At 41.4% G+C, this 21722-nt stretch overlaps 1 protein-coding gene across 1 annotated transcript in view; it reads right to left on the bottom strand.

Moving 5' to 3' along the window:
- The window catches only part of CAP2 (cyclase associated actin cytoskeleton regulatory protein 2), a 139203-nt gene that overhangs the window by 87558 nt on the left and 29923 nt on the right, over positions 1-21722 (bottom strand). The gene's annotated exons all lie outside the window — the stretch shown is intronic.

Here is a 21722-nt window from a genome sequence, read left to right as displayed (position 1 = left end):
CAGGTTGCTACTTCCTTCTCCAGGGGATCTTCCCGACCCACAGGCTGAACCTGTGTCTCTTGCATCTCCTGCACTAGCAGGTGGATTCTTTACCACTGCACCGTCTGGGAAGCCCCTGAAAAATATTTTTAAAATATGCTGCTGCCGCTTCTGCTAAGTCGCTTCAGTCGTGTCCGACTCTGTGCGACCCCATAGACGGCAGCCCACCAGGTTCCTCCGTCCCTGGGATTCTCCAGGCAAGAACACTGGAGTGGGTTGCCATTTCCTTCTCCAATGCATGAAAGTGGAAAGTGAAAGTGAAGTTGCTCAGTCAGGTCCGACTCTTAGCGACCCCATGGACTGCAGCCTACCAGGCTCCTCCGTCCATGGGATTTTCCAGGCAAGAGTACTGGAGTGGGTTGCCACTGCCTTCTCCGAAAAATATGCTAATACTCTTATTAAGTTTTAAGAGTCTAAGTTACACTCTAATTAAGCTATAGCGAGAACTCTGTTTCTGTTCATTGTCTCATTTCCTCTGAGGGCAAGCCCATGACTTTCCTTTGCCTGCTCTGTTCCTCTCTGATACACCATTTCTAGTAACCCTGTGGGTGATTCCTTGAGCATTTTGCCACCTTACTGGAGACTGGTTTATTTTCCACTTCAAGCAAAAGTGTTCTTCCTAATCTTCTAGGGCCTGATGGAATAGGAGACAGGAAAAGGGAAGGCTTAACTTTTCTCATTTCTCATCCAAGGGTTTTTTTTCCCCCTTACTGACAAGAAAATGCTTAAAATAAAACCAAGATTTGTAGATCATTTACATTTAGAATGACAAATTCATCATCATAAACATAACAGATTAAATCTTATGAATATTTAAATGAGGGTATATTTTCCTTTTTGGAGTACACCATCTCCTCTTTGTCCTGGCAGTCTGAATGCTGGGATTATGTTGCTCAAAAATCTCAAATTTTGGATATTCCTTAGGGAAATAGAGGATTTTCAAATTTTACTGTCCTGGAGACCATTATGACCTTCTGAACATGAAGCTCAAGAGTGGCATGAATGCTTATCCATACATCAAAACATTTATTTTCAGTGGTTCAGAAGGACTTTTGTCAGTCTCTAATAACCACATTTCCAAATAGAAGCTTATGAAATAAAACTTTCCATGGCTTAGACATAAATAAAAGAACTGCACTTCTCCCACAATGATGATACAGAAGTATGGTCCTGATCTATGACAAGCCTTGAGGAGTCAGCTGAATCATAGTTGCTGTGGGAACAGTAATTTGGGATTGCCTGACTGCTACAGTTAAAATTGCAGCTCAGAGGTGGCATTAACAATATTTTTGTAGTTATCCCAAGATGAACATTATCACTGCCCTTTTTTACTTTCCTGAGCAACAACATTTAGCTCTTTGTTAACAGAACAATTTTCTGGCAGGTCTGATTAGGTGAAGATGGCCAATTTAATTAATTAGTCTCTCCCTCCACATGGCCTTTCACTCAACAACAGCAGCGGAGGTTGGAGGACAGAAAGGCTGAATATTTAGCTATCCGCTTCCACTCTCCCTTTCGATGTGCTTATGTAGACAAATCTTTCTGAGGATTCAGCTGTGTACCTCTTCCGGCTCCCTGGAACGCTGGGCGTGACTAGCAGACTCTAAACTACATTCATTTTTAATCTAATCCATTCACATTTCAAAGAATTTTTATTCCATCTTTGAGGCATTCTGATTCACCTGCTTCTTACTTCTGGAAAGTTCCATGAGTCCCCTCAACCAGACAGCATCAGTAACAATTCCTCTGAACCTGCTGAGTTCTGATAACTTGAAAGGAAGAATTTGGCTCACTCAGGCCGTGCAAAACATTGTGAAAGAAAAAGTCCAACGTAGGGATTTTCGGTAACGACAAATAATTGAGGGTTTCTGCTGAGTTTGTTGATCACACGTGTGCCAGGCTCAGAGCGCCTCAGTGACCTTTGTGGATATACATGCACATCTATCTGCCTGTGAGCACGTGTGTGCAGAGAGGAAAGGGACAGTGTTGGTAAGAGGCAAAGTTGTGCATTTTGCTTGGATTCTATCAATTTTCACTCAGGCGACTAGAATTCTTGGACAGACAGGTTGGGGTACAATCTTGACCTGTGGTCTGAGGGGAAAGAGTAGGAGAATGAATTTCAGTCATCAGTTTAAAGCAACCCTCGGGATAAACAGACACCAGTTAATATGACTTATTTTCATCTACTCCCCCTGAGAGAGAACTGGCTCCCTGGGGAAGCCCAATTGGTCTCTGAACACCCATGAAAGCTTTGCATTATTTCACTGGGAAATCTATAGGCCACAAAGCACCATGTGGATGATAAATGAGCAAGGTGCAGGTGGGAGAGAGGGCACAGGTAAGACTTGGAGGAGAAGCAAAAAGCATCCAGCTAGGATGCCTGTGCTGAAGATATTTCCAGATCTTATGACTGTATCAGCCCTCTTCTTGGGAACCTGACAGCAAAGGGAAGAGGGTCCTCTTTCTCTGACTGAAGGTCAAGGGAACGGGCATCTGCTCATCAGGTGCAATTTCGGGGCTCTGGGAAGGTCACTATCAACACCACCTTCCCATTCCTCCCCAGTGAGTCTGCCAAAGTCCCATATTTTATAATTAGAGGTGCTGTGTTTTTAGACCTGATTCCTTAGGACCCTTTAATCTATCCTAACGGTGGAGTCTCTTGAGTTTCACCCAACAAAAAGGTAAGAGAGAACCCGACAGATGAAAGCAAGGCAGGAAGATGAGCCGACAAAAAGAGGTGACAGGATGCCAAAGCCAAGTTTCACCCACTTCACGATTTTGCTTAAAACAATATTGAAGATGCTTAACCTTATAGAAAAGAACATAAGACCCAACCCTACAAAGTCAGGTTATCAAAGCCGTCTGGGTTGACATAAAGAGCCACGAAGAAGGCCGACACCAGCATTTCTCAACTGGTCTGCATTAAGTTTGCATTATAGTCACCTGGTGAAAGAATGTGAAAGTGAAAGTCGCTCAGTCATGTCCGACTCTTTGCGACCCCATGGACTGTAGCCCACCAGCTTCCCCTGTCCATGGGATTCTCCAGTCAAGATTACTGGAGTGGGTAGCCTTTCCCTTCTCCAGAGGATCTTCCCAATTCAGGGATTGAACACAGGTCTCCCACATTGCTGGCAGATTCTTTACCAGCTGAGTCACATAGTCACCTGGAGGCTCTGTTAAAACAGAGATTGTCACGATTCACCCCCAGGGTTTCAGATTCAGTAGCTTTGGGTGGGCCCAAGAATTCACATTTCTGATGAATTCTCTAACAAATACTGCATGCTGTAATCACTTAATTAAGTTTCAGGAGAGTTTCTGTTGATTCGTTTGAACTTTCTACATAGATGAAGGTCATGTCATCTGTGATAAGACAGTTTTATATCTTCCTTCCCAGTCGGGGTGCATTTTAATTCTTTTTCTCACCTATTTGCATTGGCAAAAATTTCTAGTTTGATGTTAAAAATGATTGGTGAGAGGGGACATCCTTGCCTTGCACCTGATCTCTGATATTCTCACCATTAAATATGATGTTAGTTCTCAGTTTCTTGTCATTGTAAGAAAACTCCATAAACTAGGACTAGAGGGAAACTTTTAAATTGAGAAAGTTTCCCTCTAGTGCTAGTTTATGGAGTTTTTATCATGAACAGGTGTTGAAAGTGAAAGTCACTCACTTGGGTCTGACTCCTTGCGACCCCATGGACTGCAGCACGCCAGGCCTCTCTGTCCATCACCAACTCCCGGAGTTTACCCAAACTCATGTCCATTGAGTCAGTGATGCAATCCAACCATTTCATCCTCTGTCGTCCCCTTCTCCTCATGCCTTCAATCCTTCCCAGCATCAGGGTCTTTTCAAATGAGTCAGCTCTTTGCATCAGGTGGCCAAAGTACTGGAGTTTCAGCTTCAACATCAGTCCTTCCAACGAACATTCAGGACTGATCTCCTTTAGGATGGATTTGTTGGATCTCCTTGCAGTCTAAGGGACTCTCAAGCACCTTCACCAACACCACAGTTCAAAAGCATCAATTCTTCAGCGCTCAGCTTTCTTTATAGTCCAACTCTCACATCCATACATGACTACTGGAAAAACCACAGCCTGGACTAGATGGACCTTTGTTGGCAAAGTAATGATTCTGCTTTTTAATATGCTATCTAGGTTTGTCATAACTTTTCTTCCAAGGAGTAAGTGTCTTTTAATTTCATGGCTGCAGTCACCATCTGCAGTGATTTTGGAGCCCCCGAACATAAAGTCTGACACTGTTTCCACTGTTTGCCCATCTATTTGCCATGAAGTGATGGGACTGGATGCCATGATCTTAGTTTTCTAAATGTTGAGCTTTAAGCTAACTTTTTCACTCTCCTCTTTCACTTTCATCAAGAGGCTCTTTAGTTCTTCTTCACTTTTTGCCATAAAGTGGTGTCATCTGCGTATCTGATGTTATTGATATTTCTCCTGGCAATCTTGATTCCAACTAGTGCTTCCTGCAGCCCAGCGTTTCTCATGATGTAATCTGCATATAAGTTAAATAAGCAGGGTGACACTACACAGCCTTGATATACTCCTTTTCCTATTTGGAACCAGTCTGTTGTTCCATGTCCAGTTCTAACTGTTGCGGAATATAGGTTTCTCAAGAGGCAGGTCAGGTGGTCTGGTATTCCCATCTCTTAAAGAACTTTCCACAGTTTATTGTGATCCACACAGTCAAAGGCTTTGGCATAGTCAAGAAAGCAGAAAGAGACGTTTTTCTGGAACTCTCTTGCTTTTTCGATGATCCAGCGGATGTTGGCAATTTGATCTGTGGTTCCTCTGCCTTTTCTAAAACCAGCTTGAACATCAGGGAGTTCACGGTTAATGTATTGCTGAAGCCTGGCTTGGAGAATTTTGAGCACTACTTTGCTAGCGTGTGAGATGAGTGCAACTGTGTGTTAGTTTGAGCATTCTTTGGCATTGCCTTTCTTAGGGACTGGAATGAAAACTGACCTTTTCCAGTCCTGTGGCCACTGCTGAGTTTTCCAAATTTGCTGGCATATTGAGTGCAGCACTTTCACAGCATCATCTTTCAGGATTTGAAATAGCTCAACTAGAATTCCACACAGAAGAACTGTACAAAAAAGATCTTCACGACCCAGATAATCAGGATGGTGTGATCACTCACCTAGAGCCAGACATCCTGGTATGTGAAGTCAAGTGGGCCTTAGGAAACATCACTATGAACAACGCTAGTGGAGGTGACAGAATTCCAGTTGAGCTATTTCAAGTCCTAAAAGATGGTCTATACAGTCTATGGAATTTTCCAGGCCAGAATACTGGAGTGGGTAGCCTTTCCCTTCTCCAGGGGATATTCCCAACCCAGGGATCAAACCCAGGTCTCTCACACGGCAGGTGGATTCTTTACCAGCTGAGCCAGAAGGGAAGCCCAAGAATACTGGAGTGGGTAGTCTATCCCTTCTCCAGAGGATCTTCCCAACAAAGAATTTGTTACTGTTGTTAGTTGCTTAGCCATGTCTGACTCTATGTGACCCCAGGGACTGTAGCCCTCTAGGCTCCTCTGTCCATGGGATTTCCCAGGCAAGATTACTGGAGTGGGTTGCCATTTCCTTCTCCAGGGGATCTTCCCGAGCCAAGGATCAAACCCGAGTATCCTGCATTGCAGGCAGATTATTTATCGCTGGACCACCAGGGAATAGGTGTTGGATTTTGTCAAATGCTTTCCCTGCATCTATTGATTTTTCTTTTTCTGCTGATGTGACAGATTACAGGAATTGATTTTTGAATGTTGAACCAACCTTGCATACTTGGGAAAAATAAATCCAACTTGATCATGGTATATAATTCTTTTTTATACTTTTTTAGATTTAATTAATATTTTGCTGAGGATTTTTGCATCTATGTTCACAGAAATATAGGTCTGTAGTTTTCTTATAATGTCTTTGTTTTATTTTGGTAGTAGGGTAATGCTAGGGCCTTACTAAGAACCCAGTGCTCTGGCTTATTTCAAAATGCTTCTTTTTGCCCTCTACCTGCCAAAGGCCCAAGCAGATTTTTCTCCAGGATTTACTGTGGGAACCTAGTTGAGCTGTTAGAGGTAAATCTCAAAATATTGTGGGGGCTGCCTATGAATGGGTTCCACCGGAGTTCTTAACTCTGAGGTGTCTGCATTGAGCTTCCAATAATTTGCCAATTATAATTCAGGTTTTTCTACCTCAACAAATACTCCAATACTTTAGCCACCTGATATGAAGAGCTGATACGCTGGAAAAGCCCTTGATGCTGGGAAGGACTGTGGACAGGAGGAGAAAAGGGCAGCAGAGGAGTTTGAGCAAATTCCAGGAGATAGTGAAGGGCAGAGGAGCCTGGTGTGCTGCAGTCCATGGGGTCGCAAAGAGTCAGATACAACTTAGCGACTGAACAACTGGTTCCCTTGACAGTTTCACTCATGAGTCTCTGCTCCATTAAGCCCAAACTTCACCTGTTTCTTTGGTCTTTGGGACAGCAGTTTTCTCTGTGTCCTCCTTTAAGGACCCAACAAGAGTTGCTTTTTCAGAGTTCAGCTTTTTCCTTGTTGTTTGGATGGAGTGGTGACTTCAAGGCTCTTTACATGCAGAACCAGAGACTGAAAGTCCTTCTTCCACTTCTTTTTTATTTTTTCAAGAAATAACTGCTCAGTCACTCATTCAAGTCATGTCTGACTCTTTGTGACCCCATGGACTGTAGCCACCAGGCTCCCCCATCCCTGGGCTTCTCCAGGCAAGAACATGAGTGGGCTGCCATTTCTTTCTCCAAGAAACAACTATTTATTTATAAAGAGATATCAGTTCACTAACATCTTAAAGTTTTTAAAATGTTTCTATTACACTGCTGTAATTTTCTGAAATTCCTACACTTTACAGATCAAAAGATTTTTATTCTTACCTATTTTGAAATAACTATAGGTTCACAGGAAGTTGAAAGGACAGTACAAGAGAGGTGCTGTGCTCTCAGGAGCCAGTTTACTCCACTGTGTGTGTGTGCCAGTTGCTCAGTCGTGTCTGACTCTTTGCAGCCCCATGGACTGTGGCCCTCCAGGTTCCTCTGTCCATGGGATTCTCCAGGGAAGAGTATTGGAGTGGGTTGCTGTTCCTTTCTCCAGGGGGTCTTCCCCACCCAGGAATCGAACCTGGGTCTCCTGCATTGCAGGCAGATTCTTTACCTTCTGAGCCACCAGGGAAGTCCTAAGTTACTTCACTGGTTATATCTTGCTTAAATATAGTACAACATCAAAACCAGGGAACTGACATTGGTATGAACTTTCTGCTTCTTTTTCAAAGGAGAAAAAACGTATTCTGTTTCCATTTTCAGACATTTTGGAACTTCCATCCCAACTTCATCCTTCTGATGACAGAGCATTTCCCCATTACCTGCCTTGTGATATATGCATCTTGGATTATGGAATTGAAGTTGGGGGTGGTTATGAACAGCTATGCGAGAGGGGCTTAGGGGCATTATCTGGTGGAAGGGATGGTGGGACTGTGCTGACAGGGGGTCACTAAGAGACTCAATGATAAACACTCTATTTTTCCTTGGATTGTTTCAGTTTGTTAAAAATAGCAAAGTTCTCTCAAGAAGCTTTTATCCTATCAGTGCATGAGAGTTTTATTCTTTGTGCTTATTATTGTTATTTTTATCATATTTATCTGGGGATGCTTGAAGGGGACTAAAGCAACACCCAAACTGCCTCTTTATGCCATCACTGCCAAGAATAAACATGCAAGTACACAACGTCTCTTCACCATGACATCTTTAGTTCCCATGAACTTTGGCCTATTTTGCATATGTTTGGGAAACAGCTCTCCCTTCCCTACGTGCCAATAGGAAAGGCACAAAGAAGCAAGCCAGGATTACTTTTAACAAAGAAAATTCGAGGCATGCTTGTGCTGAAACTTGTTCTGATGGCAAAATCTGTTTTGGTCTAATGATATAAGTTAAGAAATGAGAAATCAGATTAACTGCTACTTGTTGTTGACCCTGGAATTGCCACAGTGACATAGAAGGGCCAAGTTTTGCTTAGATTACAACTGTCCCCTTAATTTCAGTCAGCATCTTCACATCTCCGTTGGTATGTGTCACTTGTCCTTATACATATGGCCCTCACAGATCAGTGTTGATTCTATCTTACCAAGGAGGACTTTGAACAATGTCCTGGTGAAGTAAATATGCCATGATTTCAGTGGCAGTTAACGGAGTAGTGGGATTATGAGTGGTTTTTAAAATTTTCTTCTTCATACATTTATTGTCAAATTTTCCACCTCAAACATTTAAATTTTACTACCAGAAAATAATTATCAAAAAGATGTGATGAGAACACAATCGAAGTTTATTATTTAATTTCATAATCAGAAAGTTTTGAGTACCTTCCCCAGGGGAAACAAGCTGAGAATGACTAATGACTGTAACAGGCGACAAGGTAGAACAGACAACAAACGTTCCATTTTGAAAGGAATGGGTTGCCGATAACCATAACTGAAAGGTAAGTTCCTCACCCGGTTAGCTTGACAAAACACAAGAAGAATTGTCATTATAAAAGGGCATGTATTCTTTTTTTTTTTTACTTTGGCCACGCACTTGGGACCTTTGTTCCCTGACCAGAGATTGAATCCACATTCTCTGCGTGGAGTCTTAACCACTGGATGGCCAGGGAAGTCCCAGGAATGTATTCTTTTTTGAAGAAATGATTTCCTTCTTTCTAGACCTCAGGAAGCACAATGCTTGGTACCCAGGCATTCTAACCATCGTCCCCCTTAACATGGTCTCTCGCTCTTCCAAGACAACAACAGCTTTTTTTTTTTTTTAATTTCTAGTGTGCACACAATGAAATGGAGTCTAAATTTACAGTCTGACAAGGAGAAGGAAGAAGCAATGTCACACTCCACTTATTTATAAATATGTTGGCAACACTCCATTAAATCATAAAGACAAGTTAATTTAAAGACTCTGGCCTGCTCAAATACCTACCAAGTCCCAGTCAATTTCAGGCTCTGCCTTAGTCAAAGAATATATCAAAAGGACAATAATTTTATATTAGGTAATTGTTATAAATTAGTATTTTTACTGCCCTTACAGTTGACTGTTTTTTTTTTTTTCCCCCAATGATTTCACTTTCATTAGCAGAGAAAGAATGCATCCTTATTGAATAGAGCTAAATAGTTTTGCAGCCTAGAAAGGAAAGATGAGTAGGTAGATTGAAAATGTCAATGTGAGACTACTAGGCACATTTTATTAAAAAAAAAAAATTCATCCAGGCACTGATAATAAGAGAGGTTCATTCTTCATTAATAGGACTGTTGCCTAGGCAACTTCCAGCTCACATAAGTAGTTTACATCAGCCACAGTGCACAGTTCTGACACTAAGGAACAGCTCCAACATGTCCTTTCTGCATTCAGGCCTGCAATCTTCTATTACATAGCTCAGCTGCATTATCGGTTTCCATTAAAGTAACACCCCATCCAGAACATGTCACATCCAGCCCCAGAGAACCAATTTAAACAAACTTCCTCCCATGTCAAATAAATAAAAGGTAGAACTGATAAATGATCTTCTCTGGCAAAAAATACAGGGGGACATAAAGCTTTGTTTTTATCTTCTTGCTGTGTAACAGAGGGCAAAGTATTTTTAAACAATTAATTCCATGAATAATAATGTCTGTTCAAATCATGCATTGTGTCCCTAAAATTCTTATTTTGCTAGTTTGTAATTATCACCCAACAGCCTAAAGCACTTTTAGACACCGAGAGTATGAATCAGTACAATGTGTGTGGAGGGCAGGAAGGGCGGGATGGGGTTGGGGGGACAACAGTAAGTATTAGGGAGCATTTATCACTGACCCAGCACTACCAATCCTTGGACTTTTCCTTGAGAAAATAATTGTACAATTATAGAATAGTATTTGTACAAGGATTTGCACTGTAACTTCATTTATAATAGGAAAAAAAACGAAAAAAGTCAAATGTCAGTAATTTTTAAAATGATTACAAATACCACTAACTGGATGGACATGAGTTTAAGTAAGCTCCGGGAGTTGGTGATGGACAGGGAAGCCTGGTGTTCTGCAGTCCATGGGGTCTCAAAGAGTCAGACACAACTGAGCGGCTGAATTGAATTGAAATACCACTAGATGCCCATCCTTTCAGGGAAGAGACCAGGTGAGGCGATTGTGGAGCCCAGGTGTACGAACTTTCAGAGTCACACCCTAAGGCCTTGATCGTCTTACCCTCATTTGGGCTCTGCATCCTTGCACATATTATTTCCTCCACCTATGATTTTGATTGTTGACATCAATGATGGTATAACCATGCAATGAAACACTATGCAGTCATTAAAAGTGATATTACAGACCTCAACTTACTGACATGGAAAGAGGCCCGGAACACGTGGTCAAAACGAGCAGGTCACAAACAACAGAATGGGTAGAAAAGTTTGTAAAATCTACAGTATAAAACTAATCACTGTAACTTTAAAAACCCAATATAAGACTTTTCTAAATAATTAATTGTAGCAGATGACCTTTTAAAAACCCAACTGTTTGAAATAATTAAAACCAGAGAGTATTTCTTAAGACATCAGAATAGGAAAAAAGAAAACACTATTGTATATTTAAATCTGTTTGCTTTTCTGACAGGCAGAATAAGTTTGTAATCTGAACAAAACTCTTCTCTGAAATTAATTTCATTTTCAAATTTAGTCAATGCATAGTGACAAGACACTTGGCAAATTCGCCACTCTCAAAATTCTCTAACTTGCTTTTCTAACACTTAAGGAATCGAAAGCATTTTACTAACATGTTTAAACTAAATCCTTTGACTCTCAAAGCCAGAAGTACTGCATGGTTGCTGAATTTTGGGGTCTATACAAGTAAAGGATACTTGGCTGCTGCAATGAATCAGAAAAATTAGAGGCAGCAAGTACTCCTTATTCTAGAATGCACTGTAACACTAAGCACTGTCCTTTCACTTTGCATTATTTAAGTCGTATGCTTATTTAAGCTTCATGCATGTGTGTATGCCTTGAGTCTCCGAGTAGGTAATAAACTCTTGAAGACTAGGCCCCTGGGTGCCTACATGTTGTTTACTCGCTAAGTCGTGTCCAACTCTGCAACCTCATGGACTGTAGTCCACCAGGCTCCTCTGTCCATGGGATTTCCCAGGCAAGAATACCAGATCAGGTTGCCATTTCCTTCTCGAGGGAATCTTCCCGACCTAGTGATTAAATCCATGTCTCCTACATTAGCAGGATTCTTAACCACTGAGCCACTTGGGAAGCCTAGTGCCTACACAGAAGGGCCTTTATTACACCAGAAGCTCAATAACTACCAGTAAATAATGAATGATTTGAAATTCTTAGAAAAGGGTACGGCACAGCAGAGAATCCTTGAGCTTCCGATCTTCTGATAGGCCTGAGATAGAATCCAACTCTACCCATTGACGTAGGGCTATAAGCAAGTTATCCAACCTTCCTGACACCTGGCTTCTTTATCTCGAATTTACCTACCTTAAAGTGTTCTCCTGATGATCAAGTAAAGCTATGCATTGGCAGCTGTACGAAGTGCTTAACATAGCAGGTCCTCAATAAATGCTAGTTCTCTTCCCCCTTTGCCTCTCTTACTAATACAGAAAATTTAAATATGGCAGGGAAATGAAATAGATCTCCGGTGACCACAGAATTTAGCTACAAACCAGACTTTGTTCATTCATCAACCGTACAGACCTGACAACCACTGAGATCTTACGATGGAACACTCAGTCCATGAACGTCCTTGCTGAACACTGGTTCCCCAGGTCCCCATGGATTCTGCGGCATCTTGGACTCCTGACCACTCCTGACCAGCATGCAGCCAAGTTGTGTGGGACCAACACTACTTGGTACCCATGTTTTCTCACTTGTCTTTTGCTGCTCAGTGAACTTCTTCCAGGCAATACCTCGATTCCAAGATCTTTTTCTTAAAATACCAAATCTTCCTTTCCTTTTCTTCTGATAACAGTTTACACATGCTTGTTACAAAAGTTCAAAAGACATGGATGTTTAGGATGTAAAGATTTTGGCAAGTTTGATTCCCAAAAATGACCACTCTCAGCAATTTAATAAGTACCCTTCCAGCCTTTGTTTTCATAAATATATATATATATGTATATGTATAATGTATTTCATCATTTTTAAAGCAAACTATATAATCATAATGTTTTTAAAATACTTATTTTTATTTATTTATTATGAATTTGGTTGTACCGGGTCTTATTTGCAGCATGTGGGATCTTTAGTTGGCCAGGTAAACTCTTCATTTTGGCATATGGGATCTAGTTCCCTGACCAGGGATTAGATCCAGGTTCCTGGCATTGGGCACCTGGAGTCTGAGCCACTGAGCCATCAGGGAAGCCAGCAGACTTCACTTTTCAATAAGGCAAATCTTTTGGTAAGTGTATACATCACCTCTCTACCCTTTCAATTCTTGCTCTGTTATCCTTGGAAAAATTTCTTCTTTCCTTTTTTATTGGTCCCACATGTCAATTCTGAATTTATTCTGATAATCAAAGGAGAGTAATTATATACTCACACAAAGAAAAAGAAAAATCCTATGCGTGGTAGCAAAAGTAGAAAGGAACCAGGCCCATCATCAGCTGGAAGTACACAGAATCTGTACAGAAATCCTTATCTGGTGCTAAGTCCTTCTCTAATTAAATGCACACTCCCAGGTATCAGCATTCATAATAAATGAGTGTTTTTCATTTAATATTATTGTTTTCCTGCTTCATTTAACTAAAATCATGGTGGAAGAGTCATTGAGTCATGTTTCTTCCCCAACATTCTGCATTACATGGTGCTACTCAAAAAACCTTTGGTGAAGACTTTCTTTTTAATTTCTTATCTCTCACAGACTGATAGTTTTATAAAAGAAATATTAATAAAAGAGCCTTACTAGAAAAATGAAATAAAGACACACAAAGCACAAGTCCAAGTTTCTTAAATTATCAGATTTAGCAGCCTTTAAAATGACTGTGTTGGATTGTTATAAAAGTTCTCAATGTCTTACAATTTCTGTACTCATTTCGTGGCAGACCATTAGCAGAATCTGTGGATGGCAGTGGTTTGTGTACTACACACAAAGTAATATTCTTCTTCATCTTAGCATATGAAATGAACCACCCATCCCTTACATTAGGTCTATAGGCAAATGTTTTCCAAGTTTCTAAGAACTAACTTACAGATGAACTTTGGGGTGAGAGTCCTCATCTAAAAGTTTGGGACTGTCTGACCTGGATATATTGAAACAATCTACTGAATTTTTCACTTCCCAGGTGGCTCAGTGGTAAAGAATCTGCCTGCCAAGCAGGAGATGCAAGTTCAGTCCCTGGGTCAGGAAGATCCATCCCCTGGAGAAGAAAATGGCAACCCACTCCAGTATTCTTGCGTGGGAAATCCCACAGAAAGAGCAGCCTGGTGGGCTACAGTCTGTGAGGCCATGAAAGAGTTGGACACGACTTAGCTACTAAACAACAACAATTGAATTTTTCACTTTTCATCCAGATATTTAAAATTATATAAATACAACTAAAGACTCTTGAAACCAGGAGTAATTAATTATTAGAAATATGAAGTCCTGGACAAAAATTCAATTTCTCAACTGGCTCTTTTGACTCCCAAGTTATTTCTTGCCTGATAGCTATCACTTTAATGATTGGAGGGGAAAGCAACATGGTAAAACCCAATCCAAACAGAAACATCAAACAAAATCCAGAGTTATCCTTTTTCTAACTCTGACCTTCAGTTTAAAATACTTACAGTAAGGCTCACAAAAATGTACTGTCACAGACAGAGCTCATGGGATTTCTATTGGACTACAAGTCAATATATTGATGGATCTTCCTGTTACTTATGAATTCCCACCTAGCTTTCTTTTTTAAGTTTTTTAAAAATTAATTAATTAATTTTAATTGGAGGCTAATTACAATATTATGGTGGTTTTTGCCATGCTGCTGCTGCTGCTAAGTCACGTCAGTCGTGTCCGACTCTGTGCGACCCCATAGACGGAAGCCCACCAGGCTCCCCCGTCCCTGGGATTCTCCAGGCAAGAACACTGGACTGGGTTGCCATTTCCTTCTCCAATGCAGGAAAGTGAAAAGTGAAAAGTGAAAGTGAAGTTGCTCAGTCGTGTCCGACTCTTAGCGACCCCATGGACTGCAGCCTACCAGCCTCCTCCGTCCACGGGATTTTCCAGGCAAGAGTACTGGAGTAGGGTGCCATTGCCTTCTCCATCCAAGTACCTTACCGTTTAAAATATTTATTTTGCAGTGTTTTCTAAAAAGGAAAGTAATTCTATTGCAAACACATACACAGAGTAATAAATTATTAATTCACTGAGTACCGTTTTTGTTTTTTTTTTTTTTTGCAGCACTGCTGCTGTTGCTGCTAAGTCGCTTCAGTTGTGTCCAACTCTGTGCGACCCCATAGATGGCAGCCTACCAGGCTCCCCCGTCCCTGGGATTCTCCAGACAAGAACACTGAGTGGGTTGCCATTTCCTTCTCCAGTGCATGAAAGTGAAAAGTGAAAGTGATGTTGCTCAGTCGTGTCCGACTCTTAACAACCCCATGGACTGCAGCCTATCAGGCTCCCCCGTCGAAGGGATTTTCCAGGCAAGAGTACTGGAGTAGGTTGCCATTGCCTTCTCTGTAATATGTTATGAAAGTGTAAACTGCCATGTTTCAAAACTTACAATTTTCAACCATATTCTAAATACAACTGGAAAGGGGAAAATATACTACAGGTTAAAAAGCATATTTTGTAGTTGCCTTATGCACACTAAGAAATCTGCAAACACATACACTACGATTAGTGACTCAGGTCAGAGTGCCCATCTATTTGATCAAGGCTGTTTTTTCTTATATGTAGTTAATACAGTATTATAAGGAATTCATAGGTGCATAGAAGATATACATGTGTGGAGGGGCATGTCTCTGTGTGTGTCTCTGTGTGTGGTGTATTCTGTGGGTATGGTTGCTAGAATAGCAATAATAAGATAATCTAAATGAGATCAGGTCATTACTTTTAGACAAAGTATTAATTTTCAGACGCTGAAGCAGCCTCCAGGCAAACAATTAAATTATCCTGAAGTCTAGATAGAAAACAACAACAAATGTTCGCATTATTGGCATAGTTTTAGGAAGAAGGAAAGACAGGGGGAAAAAAGAAAAAGGCAAGAGAAAGGAAAAGGACCTCTATTGTGCAGTTCTAAGTAACATGATTAAATTCTCACATGGAAAACAATCTTCTGAAAGGTATTTCAGGGTTGTTTTTTTTTAACTTTTTATTCTATATTGGAGTATAGCTGCTTAACAATGTGAGAGTTTCAGGTGCACAACAGAGCAACTCAGCCATACATATACATGTATCCATTCTCCCCCAAACCTCCCTCCCATCCAGGCTACCATATAACATTGAGTAGAGTTCCCTATGCTATAGAGTAGGACCTTGCTGCCCATCCATTTTAAATATAGCAATGTGCACACAGAAGTCTGAGTACGTTCAGAACACATCTCTGCATATTTCGGTTCTTACATTTTGCTTACACCAGTGATCACAGACCAGAAGAGAATAATCAGGGCTGGTGTTCCACAGGTTTCCTTTAAGAAGCAGAAAGAAAAGAAAAGCACAGGTCTCATCTTAACCTGAGAGATTCATGGAACCCAACTCATTGTCTCAGCAAAATATTCCGGAGATATTTATTTTTGGTGGAGTAAACAGGGAGATTCTGGCGATTAGTTATGCCTGGTGTCTCTTCAGGCAGAGATGCTGAGATTCCAAGTCCAGTTCCTGATAAAGAGCCTTCCCTAGGCTTAAAATGTGCTATGAAACTGGGATGTTCAAGGGCAGAGACGGGCATTAGATGTTCTAAAAGCAAACATTCTTAAGAACAAAGTATGTGTTCAGTGCTGAGAGTCAAAATTCTCCACCTTCTTGGAAAGAAATCATAACAGAGATGAACTGATCTGTGATCTTTCTGAATTCTGTCAATTTGGTGTCAACAGCACAGTGAGTGATGACCAGGCTGAGAGCAGGCTGGCTTAGTGACTGGGGAGAAGCAAAGACCCATGAGGGACACAGTTCATCTGTCCTAGAGGTCACTGTTCTGCTGCCTCACTCAGCGCGGCTCTGAGGAGACATATGAAGGACACGAGTTATGGTGATGTTCACTGTAACTCCTCTCCTCACCTGCTGCGCCCAAGTCCACCCTTTTCTTGACCCATTATGGAAATTTGATAGGGGGAACGGCGCCAGCTGTTGAGTGCCGAGGACAAGAAGAGGTGGCAGATACATGCCACTGCGTCTTACTAGTGATTCAGTTGCCTGCAAAGGCAGTGAGAGACAGCTGACCCAGGGAGGTCTAAGCCAGGCATCTCCCAAACCACAGATGGAGATGTTGGAGACCAGATTCCTCCTCTGCCATGTATACAACATGGCACCTATATCACCAACCCCTCTAGGTTGCAGTTTCTTTTTTTTGAAAAAGGATGAGAAAAAGACAGGAAGAACAGAGAAGGCAATGGCACCCCACTCCAGTACTCCTGCCTGGAAATTCCCATGGACGGAGGAGCCTGGTGGGCTGCAGTCCATGGGGTCTCGAAAGTCAGACACGACTTCACTTTCCCTTTTCACTTTCCTGCATTGGAGAAGGAAATGGCAATCCACTCCAGTATTCTTGCCTGGAGAATCCCAGGGACAGGGGAGCCTGGTGGGCTGCCGTCTCTGGGGTCGCACAGAGTTGGACATGACTGAATCGACTTAGCAGCAGCAGCAGAGAGGAAGAAAAGAAGGAAGAGAAGGGAGAGAAGGAGGGATGGAGAGAGAGAGGGAGACAGAAAGACAAAGAAAGAGAAATGAGGATGCATATTGGAGGGCTTCCCTGATGGCTCAGAGAGTCATCTGAGAGTCATGGTAAAGAGTCTACCTGCAATGCAGGAGACCCAGGTTCAATCCCTGGGTCAGGAAGATTCCTTGGAGAAGGAAATGGCAGTCCACTCCAGTATTCTTGCCTGAGAAATCCCATGGACAGAGGAGCCTACAGGACTACAGTCCATGGAATCCCAAAGAGTCGGACACCATCAGGTACATTCTCTTTCAGAGAGTTGTCCCTGGGTGTTAGGAGATAAAGAAGAGAAGGGAGAGAGGGACGGATGGAGAGGGGGAGGGAGGCAGAAAGACAAAGAAAAAGGAATGAGGATGTATATTGGAATGGATGGTTTCCAAGGTATTTTCTTCTCTAATAATTCTATCGTAACTGGCCAAGACTGTAAGACAAAAGATCCCTGATATAAAGCCTGTTTGAAACCTAGATGCAGAATTCTTTGTACAAGTAATTTTTTGGTGGAGGGGGTCTCTGCCGTCTGGAGAATGTGACGGATGTCACGTGATCCTTTGAGCTTGAGATTGCCAAGGTGTCTGCTGCTGCTAAGTCGCTTCAGTCGTGTCCGACTCTGTGCGACCCCAGAGACAGCAGCCCACCAGGCTCCCCCATCCCTGGGATTCTCCAGGCAAGAATGCTGGAGTGGGTTGCCATTTCCTTCTCCAATGCATGAAAGTGAAAAGTGAAAGGGAAGTCGCTCAGTTGTGTCTGACTCTTAGCAACCCCACGGACTGCAGCCTACCAGGCTCCTCCATCCATGGGATTTTTCAGGCGGGAGTACTGGAGTGAGGTGCCATTGCCTTCTCCATGCCAAGGTGTATTTACGTTTAATTATAATAAAAATAAATGTTCAGATTAAAACTATTAGCAAGAAACTAGTCAATGGGAGGGCCATCTTGACTGAAGGCAAGCAGGGGATTGAGGAGGATGGATCTGTGTGGAGTGGGCTGTTTCACTGCTGTTGTTCAGTTGCTCTGTCATGTCTCACTCTTGGCGACCCCACCGACTGCAGCATGCCAGGCTCCTCTGTCCTCCACTATCTCTCGGAGCTAGCAGAAACTCATGTCCATTGAGTCAGTGGTGCCATCCAACCATTTCATCCTCTGTCGCCCCCTTCTCCTCCTGCCCTTAATCTTTCCCCAGGGTCTTTTCCAATGAGTGGGCTCTTCACATCAGGGAGCCAAAATATTGGGAACTTCAGCATCAGTCCTTCCAATGAATATTCAAGGTTGACTTCCTTTAGGATTGACTGGTTTGATCTCCTTGTGAGAGAGTCCAAGGGACTTTCAAGGAGTCTTCTCCAGCACCACAATTCAAAGGTGCTGAGCCTTTATGGTCCAATTCTCATATCCAACATGACTACTGGAGAAACCATAGCTTTGATTTTTCACTTTGGTTTTTCACTAAACAGAACTTTGTTGGCAAAGTGATGTCTCTGCTTTTCAATACACTGTCTGGGTTGGTCATAACTTTTCTTCCAAGGAGCAAGTGTCTTTTAATTTCATGGCTGCAGTCACCATCCGCGGTGATTTTGGAGCCCAAGAAAAGAAAATCCGTCACTGTTTCCATTGTTTCCCCATCTATTTGCCATGAAGTGATGGGACCAGATGCCATGATCTTAGTTTTCTGAATGTTGAGTTTTAAGCTAACTTTTTCACTCTCCTCTTTCACCTTCATCAAGAGGCTCTTTAGTTCCTCTTAACTTTCTGCCATAAGGGTGGTATCATCTGCATATGTGAGGTTGTTGATATTTCTCCCATCAATCTTGATTCCAGCTTGTGATTCATCCAGCCTGGCACTTCGCATCATGTATTCTGCATATAAATAATTCTCCAGGCCAGAATACTGGAGTGGGTAGCCATTCCCTTCTCCAGGAGATATTCCCAACCCAGGGATCGAACCCAGGTCTCCCACAATCCAGGCAGATTCTTTACCAGTTGAGCCACCGGGGAAGCCCAAGAATACTGGAGTGGGTAGCCTATCCCCTCGCCAGCAGATCTTCCAACCCAGGAATCAAAACAGGGTTTCCTGCTCTGCAGGCAGATTCCTTACCAGCTGAGCTACCAGGGAAGCCCTTAAGTTAAATAAGCAAGGTGACAATATATAGCTTTGACATACTCCTTTCCCAATTTGGAACCAGTCCATTGTTCCATGTCAGGTTCTAACTGTTGCTTCTTGACCTGCATACAGGTTTCTCAGGAGGCACCAAACTTGTGCTTCTGATTGTTTTTTGTTTTTTTGGTGGGGGCAGGAGGGTTTCTACATAGACCCAGATTATAAAGCACCAAAAATGCAAATGGTTCTTCTTTTTGAGTACAAACTACCTGTAAAGGTTTTCTAAAATTGAAGAAAGAATATGGATACAATTAGTAAAATAAATATATAGCCATTTTTACGTTTTTTATTCTAGGGATAGGTCCATGTCAAGGAAGAAGTAAGAACCAGTAAGACCAAGAAGGACAGACTCACGGAGGCTGCAAGGTCTTTTTATTTGTAGTTTTAATTTTTTTGTATTTATTTATTTGGCCACACCAGGTCTTAGCTGTGGCATGCAGGACCTTTACTTGTGGTGTGTGGGATCTAATTCCCTGAGTGGGGATGGAACCTGGGCTCCTACATTCGGGGCATGAAGTCTTCTTAGCCCCTGGACTGCCAAGGAAGTCCCTCAAGGTCTTTTTAAATGAAGGAGTCTGATTTTTTTTTCTATATTATCATAAAGCAGGATGATATGTTATCTTTAGTGTTCTGTGTATCCTTTTTCTGACATGTTTCCTTCTGCTTGTTTTGCTTGTTTGAGGTTCTTTCCCTGGCATGGCTCAAGATTTTTTTTTTTTTCTTTATATTGGTGATGAAGCTGTTCTATCTCAAGCTCTTCATTTGGCAACTGAGTAACTCCCTCATGCTTTCACACTGAGACAACGGGTGAGTCACTCAAAGGGGCTCTGAGAGCCCTTGGAAGTGATGTGGTCCAGTCTCATTACTGAGAAGGGTAAGGACTAGCTCAAGGTCATGCTATAAAAGTAAGAGCCAGCTTTGAAATCCAAATACAAACAAGAGATCATCCTTAACTTACACACCCTTTGGACATGTTACCTAACCTGCAAGGCATAAAATGAACAAGACATTCTATAGATGATTTAAGTAAGTAACAAGTTCTAGGAACATCTACAAGAGTCACCATGGCCCATTAAAAGTAGAGCTATAATAACTGTCTAAATAGGTCCATCCTTTATAAAGTCCAGGAACTCAAAGCTATAATATTGTTTAATACCATTTAATCTTACCATGTGTAGTGTATTATATATTTTTGCTGAATTTTATTGCCCTTTTGTTCAAATTGTGGGTCTCTCATTTTTATTGAACAATTAAAAAAAGAATATTTCTTTTGTATCCATCTTAATCATGATAAGAAATAAATATTGCAGACCTTTACAAACATTAATATGTAAATTCTATAAATCTCCAAAAAGGGCTAGAGTTAGGAAGAGCTATATGATTTGCAGTTGTTTCATGACGGTCAAATCATTTAGAAACAGACCCAAGATTAGTTCCATATACCATGAATAACAACAGGACAGCTTTGTTTAAAAAAAAAAAAAAAAACACATTCATCCATCTAAGGATAAGTGATTGTTGACTAAGGGCTTACAATTCTGTAGGCCCAGTTTCTGGGGGATCCTTTTCTTTGACATTGAGGACAATATTTACCCCAAACATCTATTATAAAATTGTGCATTGTTTGTTTATCTCTTAAAAAGGGTGGAAGCTGTGTCAGCGTTCCTGGGTTGAAGGGTAATTTAAATAAGCCCTTCAGTTTATGCCACATACAGGGCGGCTTTACAAGATCTAATCTTTTCTAAACCTGCTATGTTCTTTGGTTCAACAGAGCTTCCTAATTGTAGCTATTAGTTCCCTTTTTTTTGTGGTCTGTTCTGTCAATAGACTATTGAGTGTTCAGTAAATTAAGCCCGACCAGCAGCCAACACAAGACAGACGTTAAATCATAGTTCGGCTGTCCTTTTTCATTGTTAGTGTCTGTGGAACAGCTTTTACACACAGGGACAGGAGTTAACGTGATGCACATTTGTGTCATTCTCAAATTTCCATACTGTACAATCAGGTATGTGGGGTTTTTTTTCCCCTAAGCAACAGGTGTGTTCTTGGAACAAAGTTCAACCCCTACTTCTGGCTTATGGGAGAGGCAGCAGCTGCAAGCCTAATGTCAGTGACACATGGTTCTATAAGAGAGAAAAAATAAACTGCTTGTTCAACGTATTAAAGTCATGGGCAGATGGACAAAAGCTGCCTGCGCTCTTCTTTGTGTTATAGAAACCGAGTCTACATTTTCAGATGACAAGTGTTTTTCTCTCTTTGTCTTCTCTTTCTTCCCTTCTTTCCTTTCTTCTTTCCCTACCTTCCTTCCTTGTTAAAAAACTAATTAGTGAAAAACACACATTTCTTTAAGTATTATCTATTCATTATTGAGAATATTCCTTCCTTTGAGTCATGCTGTTCTCAGGCTGATGAGCAGGGAGAAGGAAAAACTTCATATAAATCAAGCTACACTTTATTGATAACTCACTTCGTTCTACAAAAAATTTAAAGGAACTGTTTATTATGCAGCTTGAAGAGAATTACTTAGTATGCAAACCCTACATTTCTTAAAATGCAAAGTTAAATATACATATTTACAGGCTTCATTATTCCCCTGTAAAAGAACACTATATAGAATTTTGTGACATTACTAACAAAAAT

Source organism: Oryx dammah, unplaced genomic scaffold (assembly GCF_014754425.2).
Source record: "Oryx dammah isolate SB20612 unplaced genomic scaffold, SCBI_Odam_1.1 HiC_scaffold_11, whole genome shotgun sequence".
NCBI lineage: Eukaryota > Metazoa > Chordata > Mammalia > Artiodactyla > Bovidae > Oryx > Oryx dammah.
The sequence above is the reverse complement of the archived record's forward strand: the minus strand, read 5'-3'. Positions and strand labels throughout refer to the sequence as shown.